General features: G+C 40.5%; 1 pseudogene; it reads left to right on the plus strand.

The window, feature by feature from the left end:
* The first annotated feature begins 10,960 nt into the window (after positions 1–10,960).
* LOC129557170 (programmed cell death protein 10 pseudogene) lies at positions 10,961–11,626 on the plus strand (annotated as a pseudogene).
* The last annotated feature ends 4,008 nt before the right edge of the window (positions 11,627–15,634 follow it).

Below are 15,634 nucleotides of genomic sequence, written 5' to 3' on the forward strand. Positions count from 1 at the left end.
TCCTCTTTGATTGCTTTCAGTAGTGTTTTATAGTTTTCTATGTACAAGTCTTTTGTTTCCTTAGGTAGATATATTCCTAAGTATTTAATTCTTTTCGTTGCAACAGTGAATGGAATAGTTTCCTTAATTTCTCTTTCTATTTTCTCATTATTAGTGTATAGGAATGCAAGGGATTTCTGTGTGTTGATTTTATATCCTGCAACATTACTGTAATCATTGATTAGCTCTAGTAGTTTTCTGGTAGAGTCTCTAGGGTTTTCTGTGTAGAGGGTCATGTCATCAGCGAACAGTGAAAGTTTTACTTCTTCTTTTCCAATTTGTATTCCTTTTATGTCTTTTTCTGCTCTGATTGCTGTAGCCAAAACTTCCAGAACTATGTTGAATAGTAGTGGTGAGAGTGGGCACCCTTGTCTTGTTCCTGACTTTAGGGGAAATGCTTTCAGGTTTTCACCATTGAGGATAATGTTTGCTGTGGGTTTGTCATATATAGCTTTTATTATGTTGAGGTATGTTCCTTCTATTCCCACTTTCTGGAGGGTTTTTATCATACATGGATGTTGAATTTTGTCGAAGGCTTTCTCTGCATCTATTGAGATAATCATATGATTTTTATTTTTCAGTTTGTTAATGTGGTGTATTACGTTGACTGATTTGCGGATATTGAAGAATCCCTGCATTCCTGGGATAAAGCCCACTTGGTCATGATGTATGATCTTCTTAATGTGTTGTTGGATTCTGATTGCTAGAATTTTGTTAAGGATTTTTGCATCTATGTTCATCTGTGATATTGGCCTGTAGTTTTCTTTTTTTGTGGGGTCTTTACCAGGTTTTGGGATTAGGGTGATGCTGGCCTCATAGAATGAGTTTGGAAGTTTCCCTTCCTCAGCAATTTTCTGGAAGAGTTTGAGTAGAATAGGTGTTAGCTCTTCTCTAAATTTTTGGTAGAATTCAGCTGTGAAGCCGTCTGGACCTGGGCTTTTGTTTGCTGGGAGATTTTTGATTACAGTTTCAATTTCCGTGCTTGTGATGGGTCTGTTCAGATTTTCTATTTCTTCCTGGTTCAGTTTTGGAAAGTTGTATTTTTCTAGGAATTTGTCCATTTCTTCCAGGTTATTCATTTTATTGCCATATAATTCCTGATAGTATTCTCTAATAATCCTTTGTATTTCTGTGTTGTCAGTTATGATCTCTCCATTTTCATTTCTAATTTTATTGATTTGGTTCTTCTCCCTTTGTTTCTTGATAAGTCTGGCTAGTGGTTTGTCAATTTTATTTACCTTCTCAAAGAACCAGCTTTTGGCTTTGTTGATTTTTGCTATAGTCTCTTTTGTTTCTTTTGCATTTACCTCTGCCCTAATTTTTACAATTTCTTTCCTTCTACTGACCCTGGGGTTCTTCATTTCTTCCTTTTCTAGTTGCTTTAGATGTAGAGTTAGGTTATTTAGTTGACTTTTATCTTGTTTCTTGAGGTGTGCCTGTATTGCTATGAACTTCCCCCTTAGCACTGCTTTTACAGTGTTCCAGAGGTTTTGGGTTGTTGTGTTTTCATTTTCATTCATTTCTATGCATATTTTGATTTCTCTTTTGATTTCTTCTATGATTTGTTCATTGTTCAGCAGCGTGTTGTTCAGCCTCCATATGTTGGCATGTTTAATAGTTTTTCTCCCATAATTGAGATCTAATTTTACTGCATTGTGGTCAGAAAAGATGCATGGAATGATTTCAACTTTTTTGAATTTACCAAGGCTAGATTTATGGCCCAGGATGTGATCTATCCTGGAAAAGGTTCCATGTGCACTTGAGAAAAAGGTGAAATTCATTGTTTTGGGGTGAAATGTCCTATAGATATCAATTAGGTCTAACTGGTCTATTGTATCATTTAAAGATTGTGTTTCCTTGTTAATTTTCTGTTTAGTTGATCTATCCATAGATGTAAGTGGGGTATTAAAATCTCCCACTATTATTGCATTATTGTAAATTTCCCCTTTCATACTTGTTAGTAATTGTCTTACATATTGCGGTGCTCCTATGTTGGGTGCATAAATATTTATAATTGTTATATCTTCATCTTGGATTGATCCTTTGATCATTATGTAGTTTCCTTCTTTGTCTCTTTTCACAGCCTTTGTTTTAAAGTCTATTTTATCTGATATGAGTATTGCTACTCCTGCTTTCTTTTGGTCTCTATTTGCATGGAATATCTTTTTCCAGCCCTTCACTTTCAGTCTGTATGTGTCCCTCGTTTTGAGGTGGGTCTCTTGCAGACAACATATATGGGGGTCTTGTTTTTGTATCCATTCAGCCAGCCTTTGTCTTTTGGTTGGGGCATTCAACCCATTTACGTTTAAGGTAATTATTGATAAGTACGATCCCGTAGCCATTTTCTTTATTGCTTTGGGTTCGAGTTTATACACCCTTTCTGTGTTTCCTGTCTAGAAAAGATCCTTTAGCATTTGTTGGAGAGCTGGTTTGGTAATGCTGAATTCTCTCAGCTTTTGCTTGTCTGTAAAGCTTTTGATTTCTCCTTCATATTTGAATGAGATCCTTGCTGGGTACAGTAGTCTGGGCTGTAGGTTATTTTCTTTCATCACTTTAAGTATGTCTTGCCATTCCCTCCTGGCCTGAAGAGTTTCTGTTGAAAGATCAGCTGTTATCCTTATGGGAATCCCCTTGTGTGTTATTTGCTGTTTTTCCCTTGCTGCTTTTAATATTTGTTCTTTGTGTTTGATCTTTGTTAATTTGATTAATATGTGTCTAGGAGTATTTCGCCTTGGGTTTATCCTGTTGGGGACTCTCTGGGTTTCTTGGACTTGGGTGATTATTTCTTTCCCTATTTTAGGGAAGTTTTCAACTATTATCTCCACAAGTATTCTCTATGGTCTTTCTTTTTGTCTTCTTCTTCTGGGATTCCTATGATTCGAATGTTGGAACGTTTAACATTGTCCCAGAGGTCTCTAATATTGTTCTCATTTCTTTTAATTTGTTTTTCTTTTTTCCTCTCTGTTTCATTTATTTCTACAATTCTATCTTCTAGCTCGCTTATCCTGTCTTCTGCCTCTGTTATTCTACTGTTTGTTCCCTCCAGAGTGTTTCTGATCTCATCTATTGTATTATTCATTGTATATTGACTCTTTTTTATTTCCTCTAAGTCCTTATTAAACCTTTCTTCCATCTTCTCAATCCTTTTCTCCAGGTTATTTATCTGTAACTCCATTTTGCTTTCAAGATTTTGAATCATTTTCACCACCAAAATTCGAAATTGTTTTTCATGTAGATTCCCTATATCTTCCTCTTTTGTTTGTGTTGGTGAGCATATCTTGTTCCTTTACTTGCTGGGTATTTCTCTGCTTCTTCATCTTGCTTATAATGCTTTGCTTGGGGTGGCCTTTCCCTCTTCTGGCCGTTTGTGGAGTTCTCTTTATTATGTAGTTTCCTTGCTGTGTGTGGGGTTGGACAGGTGACTTATCAAGGTTCCCTGGTTATGGAAGCCTGTGTTGGTGTTCTGGTGGGTGGAGCTGGATTTGTTCTCTCTGGAGTGCAATGAAGTGTCCAGTAATGAGTTATGAGATGTCAGTGGGTTTGGAGTGACTTTGGGCAGCCTGTATATTGAAGCTCAGGGCTATTTTCCTGTGTTACTGGAGAATTTTCATGGTATGTCTTGCTCTGGAACTTGTTGACCCTTGGGTTTAGCGTAGGTATGGAGACGTTTGATGAGCTCCTATCGATTAATGTTTCCTGGAGTCAGGACTTCTCTGGTGTTCTCAGGATTCGGGCTTAAGCCTCTTGCCTCTGGTTTTTGGTCTTATTCTTGGAGTAGTCTCTAGACGTCTCTATCTGTCATTTCCAAGGTGGTTCCCTCTGTTTTAGCTTCTGTCTGCTGGTCTCTTCAGTGTCTAATTTCCGCCCTGATACTAGGGGGTGGGTGGACACTTTTTAAGGCTGTTGTTCAGTCCTGTTCTGGGAAGGGAGGAACGCTGCAGTCTATTATCTCTGGCATCTGTGGGGAGTGCTCGCAGCGTCTCGGCCACACTGGGTTTGCCCCCGCTCACAGCACGTAGGCTGTCCCAGTCTACACTGCACAGGCTCTAGGTTGCTCTGCCGGGAACTGTCCGAGGCCGGCACCGGGTTGTATGCACTTCCCAGGTCTTAGCGGCTCAAGTTCAGGTTCTCAGGTACTCCACAAAGGCGCAGACTTGGTTGGGCCTGCGTTTTGTGCCTTCCCCAGTCCGAGCAGCTCAGGGGACCAGGTGTTTGGCAAGCGCGGTCTCTGCGACTTATCGCCTCCCCAGTCCCCGCCACTCAGTTTTCTGGGTGTACAACCGGCGCACCTTCTCAGGGGAATATCGACCGGCCCGAGCCCAATAAGTCCTGAATAGCAACAAGCCTGCCTGCAGTTTGTATCAGATGCCTTTCTGGGGCCGCGGTTGCCTGCTCCGGCTCTGGCTGCGCTCCCTGCCTGTCTCGGCGGGGAATGGGGGATGGGCCGACCGCAGCCGGCTCGCTCTGCTCAGTCCTTTATTCTGTGAGCGGGGCTGGCTGAGTCATAGGTTAGAGCTTTCCGCCTTTTCATGGGGAAGCTATCCCACAGTCTGCTTTGCTCTCCCCAGTTCTCTCAAATTGTTCTCGCGGCATTCAAACCCAGTCCTCTCTCTAAGCAGTTCAGCCGGCTCCTCCCTGCCCAGCCCCCGCTTGCTAATGGCGTATGCAGGCGTCTGCGCTGCTTCTCCGCTGGGAGTTACCGTTTGGCGGGTAGTCTGTGGGTTTTAAAAAAATCTTAAAAAAAAAGAGGTTTATGTGGCCCTCTGAGCTTCCAAGGCTCGCCACAGAATCGCCAGTGAGAATGTTTCCTGGTGTTTGGAAACTTCTCTCTTTTTAAAGCCTCCCTTCCCGGGACGGAGCTCCGTCCTTACTTCTTTTGTTTCGCTTTTTATCTTTTATGTTTTTTCCTACCTCCTTTCGAAGACAATGGGCTGCTTTTCTGGGTGCCTGACGTCCTCTACCAGCATTCAGAAGTTGTTTTGTGGACTTTACTCGCATTCAAAAGTTCTTTTGATGAATTTGTGGAGGAGAGAGTGGTCTCGCCGTCCTATTCCTCCGCCATCTTGTTCCTCCCATCTAGAACCTGTTTTTTAGCCATGAAATCCTGACATAATGATCACAGTCCTTAGAAAAAGAAAAAACAGGCGTTCAAGTGTTTTACTAGTCTTATAAAAGAGTGAACTTTAACACTGCTTTTAGGATTTCCTGCTGTCCACCAGTGAGCTTTTCTGAAATCGTTACTGAACAGCTGCACCTACGAGACCATGATCTAGAAACTGAAGAGAGCAATCCATGGTCAGCCCTGACTGTTAGTAAAACCAGCTTTTCTTCTGGACTTTTATTTCTCTTGATTTTCCAATTCTTGTGACAATATCAGTGTCTTAATTGCAGTAGAAATAGCAGTATCTTCATAGTTGATGGAACAAGTCCTTTTACCTATTCTTCTAGTGCCTTGACTATTTTGGGACCTTTTTTTCATTTTTAAATTTAAATTTATTTTTTTAATTTTTAAACTTAAAAAAATTTTAAATTTCTTATACCATTTAATGGTTATTTCCCATTGACAGTTACTACAAAATATTGGTTCTATTCCCCACATTGTACAGTATATCCTTGAGCCTGTCTTAGCATCCAATAATTTGTACTTCTCAACCCCACCCCCACCCCTACATTGCTCCTCACCCCAACATAACCACCATTTGTTCTCTGTAAGTCTGCTGCTTTTTTGGTATACTTGCTAGTTTGTAGTATATTTTAGATTCCACATATAAGTGCTATCTTACAGTATTTGTCTTTTGTTGTTGTTAAGTCATGTCCGACTCTTTGCAGCCCCATGGACTGCAGCACACCAGGCCTCTCTGTTCCTCACCATCTCCTGAAGTTTACCCATGTTCATTGCATCGGTGATGCAATCCAGCCAACTCCTCCTCTGACATCCTCTTCTCCTTCTGCCTTCAATCTTTCCCAGCATCAGTTACTCTTCCAATGAGTCAGCTGTTCACATCAGAAGACCAAAATACTGGAGTTTCATCTTCAGCATCCGTCCTTCTAATGAGTATTCAGGGTTGATTTCGCTAAAGTTAACTGATTGGATCTCCTTGCTGTCCAAGGGATTCTCAGGAGTCTTCTCCAGCACTGCAGTTTGAAGGCATCAGTTCTTCGGTGCTCAGCCTTTTTATGGTCCTGCTCTCATAACCGTAAGTGACCCCTGCGAAGATCATAGCCTTGACTCCGTGGACCTTTGTCGGCCGAGTTATGTCTCTGCTTTTAAATGCTCTGTCTTGGTTTGGCAGCTTTCCTGCCAAGAAGTAAATGTCTTCTGATTTCATGGCTGCAGTCACCATCCTCAGTGATTTTAGAGTCCAAGAAGAGGAAATCTGTCACTATTATTACCTTTTCCTCCTCTATTTGCCATGAACTAATAGAGCCAGATGCCATGATCTTAGTTTTTTAATGTTTAGTTTTAAGCCAGATCTTTCACTCTTCTCTTTCACCCTCATCAAGAGGCACTTTAGTTTCTCTTCACTTTCTGCCATTAGAATGGTACCACCTGCATATCTGAGGATGTTGATGTTTCTCCCACCCATCTTGATTCCAGCCTGTAACTCATCCAGCCTGGCATTTCTCATTATGTTCTCAGTATATAGACTAAACAAACAGGCTGACAGCAGACAGCCCTGCAGTATTCCTTTCTCAATTTCGAACCAATCAGTTGTTCTATACAGGATTCTAACTGTTGCTTCTTAACCCGCATACAGATTTCTCAGGGGACAGGTAAGATAGTCAGGTATTTCCATCTTTTTAAGAGCTTTCCACAGTTTATTATGATCCACATCGTCAAAAGTTTTGGCATAGTCGATTAAACAAAGGTAGATATGTTTCTGGAATTCCTTTGTTTTCTCTATGATCCAGCGAATCCTGGCAATTTGACCTCTGATTCCTCTTCCTTTTCTAAACCCTGCTTGGACATCTGGAAGTTCTTGGTTCCAACAATGCTAAAGTCTAGCATGCAAGAGTTTAAGCATGACCTTACTAGCATGGGAGATGAGTGCACTTGTCCAGTGGTTAGCACATTCTTTAGTACTACCCTTCTTGGGAATTGGCATGAGGATTGGCCTACTCCCATCCTGTGGCCACTGCTGGGTCTTCCAAATTTGTTGACATAATGAATGCAACACCTTGATGGCATCGTCCTTTAGGGTTTTAAATAGTTCTATTGGAATTCCATCACATCCACTAGCTTTATTACCAACAGTGCTTCCTAAGGCCCACTTGACTTTGCTCTTCAGAATGTCTGGCTCTGGGTGGCTGACCACACCATTGAAGTAATCCAGTTCATTTGGATCTTTTTTGTACAGTTCTTCCGTGTTTTCTTTCCATCTCTTCTTGATCTCTTCAGCATCTACTAGGTCTCTACAATTTATGTCCTTTATCATGCTAATCTTTGGACAAAATGCTCCTTTGATATCTCCAACTTTCTGAAGAGATCTTCAGTCTTTCCCTTCTGTTGTTTTCTTCCAGTTTTATACACTATTCACTGAAGAAGGCCTTCTTGTCTCTCTGTGTTGTTCTTTGGAAATCTGTGTTTAATATACCTTTCCCTTTCTCCCTTGCTTTTTACTTCTCCTCTTTTTTTTTTTAACTATTTGTAAGACCTTCTCAGATAACCACTTTGCCTTCTTGCTTTTCTTTTTCTTTGGGATGGTTTTGTTCACTGCCTCCTGTACAATGTTACAGACTTCTATCCATAGTTCTTCAGGCACACTCTTAACTAGATCTAATCCCTTTAATCTATTCATTACCTCCACTGCATATTCATAGGGGATTTGGTTGAAGTCATACCTGGCTGGCCCAGTGATTTTCCCCACTTTCTTTAGTTTAAGAATGAATTTTGCTATGAGAAGCTGGTGATCTGAGCCACAGTCAGCTCCAGGTCTTGTTTTTCGTAACTGTATGCAGCTTCTCCATTTTCAGGTACAAAGAATATAATCAATTTGATTTTTATATTGGCCATGTGGTGATGTCCATGTGTAAAGTCATCTCTTGTGTGATTGAAAAGAGTATTTGTTATGACCAATGCATTCTCTTGGCAGAATTCAGTTAGCCTTTGCCCTGCTTCATTTTGTTCTCCAGGGCCAAACTTGCCTGTTACTCCAGGTATCTCTTGACCTCCTACTTTTGCATCCCAATCCCCAATGATGAATAGAACATCTTTTTTTGGTGCTAGTTCTAGGAGATTTTCATAGGTCTTCATAGAACTGATCAACTTTAGCTTCTTCAGAATCAGTGGTAGGGGCATAGACTTGAATTACTGTGATGTTGAATGGCTTGCTTTGGAAACAAATGGAGATCATTCTGTCATTTTTGAGGTTGCACCCAAGTACTGCATTTTAGACTCTTTGGTTGATTATGAGGGCTACTCCATTTCTTCTATGGGATTCTTGCCACAGTAGTAGATATAATGGTCATATGAATTAAATTTGCCCATTCCTGTCCCTTTTAGTTCACTGATTCCTAAGAGGTCTATGTTTATTTTTACCATCTCTTGCTTGACCACATGCAATCTACCTCGATTCATGGACCTAACATTCCAGGTTCCTATGCAATACTGTTCTTGAAGCATTGGATTTTACTTTCATCACCAGATCTACCCACAACTGAGCATCATTTCTGCTTTGCCCCAGCCTCTTCATTCTTTCCCAGGCTATTTAGTAGTTTTCTTTTGCTCTTCCTGGGTTTCTGTGATAGCTCAGTTGGTAAAGAATCTGCTTGCAATGAGGGAGACCTGGGTTTGATCCCTGGGTTGGAAAGATCCCCTGGAGAAGGGGAAGACTATCCACGCCAATATTCTGGCCTGGAGAATTCCATGGACTACAGTCCATGGGGTCACAAAGAGTCAGACACAACTGAATGACTTTTACTTCGCTCTTCCCCAGTAGCATGCTAGACACCTTCAGACCTGGGGGACTTGTCTTCAGTGTCATAGCTTTTTATCCTTTTTTATAGTTCATGAGGTTCTCACGGCAAATATACTGAGGTGGTTTGCCATTCCCTTCTCCATTGGATCATGTTTTGTCAGAACTCTCTGCTATGACCCATCTGTCTCGGGTGGCCCTGCATGGCATGGCTCATAGCTTCATTGAGTTACATAAGCCCCTTTGCCATGACAAGGCGGTCATCCATGATGGGGTATTTGTCTTTAACCAGTTTTGATTCACTTTCAAGAGCATGCAAGAGAATGGCTGTCAATGTAGTCACAGTTTATACCTCTGAGAATGTGAAGGTGTTGAAATAACAAATTGTCACTTTTCAGCAGCAACTATGTTACCTCTAACTTTTTTGTAATGCTAAGTTGTTTCAAAATTTCCCTGATTTAATTCAAGACTGTTGGTTTTGTCTTGATTTTCTCCACAGATCTTAAGACAGCTGTTCTTTTTAATAGAATTTGAGGTCTTTGAACACTGAAAACATTTGTACATTTTTTTTAAGTTTATTTGTCTTTGCATTCCCAAAACTAAAATAGAAATAATTTAATTTTATTTCTATAATAAATGCTTTATTCTAGTTATCAATATTTACATTTCTGAGACTTATTAGTCACCCAGAAATATACACACATACTTTCTTAGTACTGAATGTTTTCAAATTTAATAACTTCTAAAGGACTGATGCTAAAGCTGAAACTCCAATACTTTGGCCACCTCATGAGATGAGTTGACTCACTGGAAAAGACTCTGATGCTGGGAAGGATTGAGGGCAGGAGGAGAAGGGGACGACAGAGAATGAGATGGCTGGATGGCATCACCGACTCGATGGATATGAGTTTGAGTGAACTCTGGGAGTTGGTAATGGACAGGGAGGCCTGGTGTGCTGTGATTCATGGGGTCACAAAGAGTCGGACACGACTGAGCAACTGAACTGAACTGAACTGAACTGAAACCAGTTTTTGGAACCTATCACAAACTGTTGTGCTAAATTATATATGAAAGTGTTAGTTGCTTAGTTGATAGTTGTTAGTTAGTTAGTTAGTTGTTGTTAGTTGTTAGTTGCTGATTCATTGCCACCCTGTGGACTGGAACCCACCAGGCTCCTCTGTCCATGGGATTCTCCAGGCAAGAATACTGGAGCAGGTTGCCATTCCCTTCTCCAGGGATATTTTCAACCCAGGTATCAAACCTGTGTCTCATTCATTGCAGGCAGATTCTTTACCATTTGAACCACCAGGGAAGCCCAAGTTATATAATATGCATGAATCTAATTTCTTCACTATTAGAATATAAGCAAACTGAGAAATACAGTCCTGTACTGTACCTTAAAATAAAAGAATGAATGCTCATTCATTTGAGCATAAAAGAATATTCATTTATCAAAAAAATACATTATAGATTATTTTTTTACAATATTTGAAGAACTCTTTTATAAAAATTTGAGAGCATCCAAAAGTAAAAAAATAAATTTTACCTTTCTTTTGAAACAAATTATTTTGTGTTACTTAAAAATTTAAGTTATAAAAGATTTAAATCAGTATCTTACTTTATTCAAGACAATAGATGTCCATGTTGATTACCCTTATGTGCTGTTGTTCAGTTGCTCAGTCGTGTCTGATTCTTTGAGACCCCATGGCACACCAGGTTACTCTATCCTTCACCACCATCTCCCACTTATATATTCAGAAAAAAAAATTCAGAAATGTCAGTTTTAGGGTTCCTCTCAGGTCCTTCCAGCATCCCTGGAGTGAATTGATCAGGGAGTTGAAAAGGGCTTCAGAGGTGGCAAGTGAAGTCAGAACCTCAGTAACCAGTCAGTATATGTTTTGTGCTTTATTCTTTTATCACAAAAAAGAGAAGACAGACTGCTGAGAATGAAGATTCCTCTGCATTTTAGCACTGCTTTTTCTAAAGCAGTGGGCTTTTGAGTGAGGATGGTAATGGAGGAGATGAAGAATGAAGCTGAGACCACTTCTATGGTTTCTGTGCCCCTCAATGCAGTCATGTATCCTGTGTTTAATGAGCTAGAACGAGCAAATCTGTCTGCAGCTCAGACTCTGAGAGCAGCTTTCATTAAGGCTGCAGAGGAAAATCCAGGACTCACACAGACATAATTACGAAAATTTTAGAGAGAAAAAGTGTAGAAGTCAACTTCACAGAATCCCTTCTTTGAATGGCAGTTGATGATGTAGAAGAGTATATGACTGAATGACCAGAGCCAGAATTCCAGGACCTAAACGAAAAGGCACGAGCATTTAAACAAATTCTCAGTAAGATCCCAGATGAGATCAATGACAGAGTGAGGTTTCTGCAGACAATCAAGAATATAGCTAGTGCAATAAAAGAACTTCTTAAAAAAAAAAGAACTTCTTGATACAGTAAACAATGTCTTCAAGAAATATCAATACCAGAACCGCAGGGCACTTGAACACCAGAAGAAAGAATTCGTAAAATACTCCAAAAGTTTCAGTGATACTGTGAAAACCTATTTTAAAGATGGCGAGGCAATAAATGTTTTCATAAGTGCCAACTGACTAATTTATCAAACCAACTTGATACTTCAGACCTTCAAACTGTGGCCTGAGAGTTGTATATGTTAAGAGATGTACTTCTCAGTGGCAGTATTGGACTGCCTTTATCTGTAAATTTTAGTTTGACTGTATAAATTATCAGTCCCTCCTGAAGGGATCTAATAATCCAGGATGTTGAATGGGATTATTGCCATCCTACACCATACTTTTGTAAAATGTAGCTTAATCATAATCTCACACTGAAGATTTTGCATCACTTTTGCTATTATCATTCTTTTAAGAATTGTAAGCCAAAAGAATTTATGCCTTAATGTGTCATTACATCACATTCTTTAAAAGAATTGTAAATATTGGTGTTTGTTTCTGACATTTTAACCTGAAAATGATATGCTGCAAGATAATGTATTTAACAGTATTTGGTGGCAAATATTCAATAAATAGTTTACATCTATTAAACATTTCTTTACTTGAAAAAAATGCATATATATATATGTGAATATATACATGATCAGAAGACCAAGGGGCTCATTGTAACCAGATTGTGGAAGTGGGACAAGGGGCACAAGGTTTACACTTATTTCTATAAAGGTACTTCCACGCATAAGCCACCAGCTAAATTCAGTCACAATAATCACATCTACTCTGAGGCACACTGGGAAATGTAGTCTAACCACTGCCATTTGAGAGGGGAAATCAATTTTCTGTGAATAGCTAGTAGTTCCAGCTACATCAGAGGCCCCCTGGTGGCTTAGACAGTAAAGAACCCAGTTGCCGATGCAGGAGGTGCGGGTTCAATCCCTGGGTCAGGATGATCCCTTGGAGAAGGAACTGGCAACCCAGTCCAGTGTTCTTGCCTGGGAAATCCCACAGACAGAGGAACCTGGGGGACTACAGTCCATGGGGTCACGAAGGGTCGGACAAGACTGAGAGACTAACACTTTCTGGTTCCATCAGGTCAGACAACCACACACAATTACAGTGATTTGGGAGACTATTTTCTAGGTTTGAAAGTTACTCAGATTAAGATTTAAGTGAGCCTTTCACTTTGTAGATTTGAGTATGGGACACTAGGTTTGCTTTCACTGTTGAAATAGAGATGTATATTATGGACAGACACATGTGCATATGTGCTCAGTCACTTCAGTTGTGTCTGTCTCTTTGCAACCCTATTGACTGTAGCCTGCCAGGCTCCTCTGTCCATGAGGATTCTCCAGGCAAGAAGATTGAACTGGGTTGCTGTGCCCTCTTCCAGGTTATATTCACCACCCAGAGATTGGACCCACAGTACTTATGTCTCCTGTATTGGCACAGGCAGATGCAAAACTAGAGCTACCAAGATTGCCACTTTCTGGTAAGAGGGATTGCTGCCACCTGGAGGATGAACACCAGCATGAAAATCCAATTCTTGGGAAGCTCAGAACAGTTGTGCGAATGCTTTAAAATTTGAACTTCATGTGAGATGGTGCACAGGCACAAAGCCTTTTCCTTCCTAAACTGTACCCAAGCAACCTGAAGCTGGCCCAGGACTAATCTGTTTCTTTCCCTTAGAAGAAATAGATCAAGCTCACAGAAATATAATAACGAGCCAAGTCAAGCTGAGAGGGAAAAGCTTTGAGTGCTAGTTCTCAGGCTTTGCTGTGGGGCTTTGAAATCTTCACATTAGGACCTGGGGCTTCCCTCATAGCTCAGTCGGTAAAGAACCTGCCTAATGCAGGAGACTTGGGTTCGATTCCTGGGTCTGGAAGGTTCCCTGGAGAAGGAAATGACAACCCACTCCAGTATTCTTGCCTGGAGAATCCCATGGACAGGGGAGCCTGGCGGGCTACAGTCCATGGGGTCGCAAGAGTCGGACATGACCAAGTGACTTTCACTACTATTACTACTTTCACTAATGGGTGGAACTAGTCTAATATATTTTCTAATTGGTCACATTCATTTTCTAAATGCATCATGAATTAGAGAGAAATAAGTTCTATTATAAACTGTTCATTTAAGAATTCCCTGAGTCAGAGACCTGTCCTGGGCAAGGATCCAGCTCTGATGTGTGGTTACTTTATGCCAGCTTGACATCTACCTGAATGTTCAGGCATCTGCCATTTACACAGTCAAACATTTTAAATATCACCCTTGCTAAGATCTCCTCTCAAGGAACATTCTCCCAGGTTTAGGGATGAAGACTCCTGGCCTCAAAGGAAGGCCTCCTTTAAAGTCAGATTTTGATAGGATGCTTCTGCTTTGTAAATGTTTTCCCCACCTGGGTAAGGAGTCTGTTCATTCAGGATTGGAATGGTTATGCCACACTGTTGGTGCAGGAAATGTGTTTTCCTTGAAAGTTGCCTCTGAATAAGAAAGGATGGCCCATCTTCACAGGGAATTAGCAAGTAAAGTTGTGTAGTCCCATATTCAGCAAAACTCTTATTTTGATTGGTTCTGGACACTACCAGGTACAATACAAATCTAAAATAAGAGGTGTCAAAGACTCCCAGAAAAAAAAAGTAAATAAATGAAGCAAAATATTTGTACTTTTTATGAGCATAACTTTGAGAAAAACTGTTCAGGATGATAGAAATAAAAGTATGGACTTCATGAAGCAATCAATCAGTAAATTATATACTATCACCTGCACAAATACTTTGAAATAGATTAAAGAGAAAAGGCTTTAGAGATCTAAATTTTATAATTATTTTCTACTTGGAAAAAAATTCCTTTTCTTTTCCAAGTGACAATCAGTTACTCAATTGAGTTATGAAACGTAAGCTTAAAGGTATGTATTATCTTTACCAAATAAAAATGTAACTTTGGTATATAAAGTATTTCTCAGAAACCCTGCCTGGAGAAGGCAATGGCAAGCCACTCCAGTACTCTTGCTTGGAAAATCCCATGGACTGAGGAACCTGGTGGGCTGCAGTCCATGGGGTCGCTAAGAGTCGGACACAACTGAGCGACTTCACTTTCAGTTTTTACTTTCACGCACTGGAGAAGGAAATGGCAACCCACTCCAGTGTTCTTCCCTGGAGAATCCCAGGGATGGGAGAGCCTTGCGGGCTTTCGTCTATGGGGTCGCACAAAGTCAGACACGACTGAAGAGACTTAGCAGCAGCAGCAGCAGAAACCCTGCTACAGAGTTATAAGATTAGGATCAAAGAGATACAATCAGACTTGTATCTGGCGTCAGACAGACAATCAACAGATGTAAAAATTATTTAAGGAACTTTTCCTTCTACTAGGATCTTTTACTATGATTTGCTATATGCAGGTCAGGAAGCAAGAGTTAGAACTAGACATGGAACAACAGACTGGTTTCAAATAGGAAAAGGAGTACGTCAAGGCTGTATATTGTCACCTTGCTTATTTAATTTATATGCAGAGTACATCATGAGGAACACTGGGCTGGAAGAAGCACAAGCTGGAATCAAGAGTGCGGGGAGAAATATCAATCACCTCAGATATGGAGATGACACCACCCTTATGGCAGAAAGTGAAGAGAAACTAAAAAGCCTCTTGATGAAAGTGAAAGAGGAGAGTGAAAAAGTTGGCTTAAAGCTCAACATTCAGAAAACTAAGATCATGGCATCTGGTCCCATCACTTCATGGGAAATAGATGGAGAAACAGTGGAAACAGTGTCAGACTATTTTTGGGGGCTCCAAAATCACTGCAGATGCTGATTGCAGCCATGAAATTAAAAGACGCTTGCTCCTTGGAAGGAAAGTTATGACCAACCTAGACAACATATTAAAAAGCAGAGATATTACTTTGCCACCAAAGGTCCGTCTAGTCAAGGCTATGGTTTTTTCAATGGTCATGTATGGTGTGAGAGTTGGACTGTGAAGAAAGCTGAGCGCCAAAGAATTGATGCTTTTGAACTGTGGTGCTGGAGAAGACTCTTACAAGCCCCTTGGACTGCAAGGAGATCCAACCAGTCCATTCTAAAGGAGATCAGTCCTGGGTGTCCATTGGAAGGACTGATGCTAGAGGTGAAACTCCAATACTTTGGCCACCTCATGCGAAGAGTTGACTCACTGGAAAAGACTCTGATGCTGGGAGGGATTGGGGGCGGGAGGAGAAGGGGACGACAG

This window comes from Moschus berezovskii, chromosome 7, assembly GCF_049115385.1.
Source record: "Moschus berezovskii isolate FMDL1 chromosome 7, NW_MosBer_1.0, whole genome shotgun sequence".
Taxonomy (NCBI): domain Eukaryota; kingdom Metazoa; phylum Chordata; class Mammalia; order Artiodactyla; family Moschidae; genus Moschus; species Moschus berezovskii.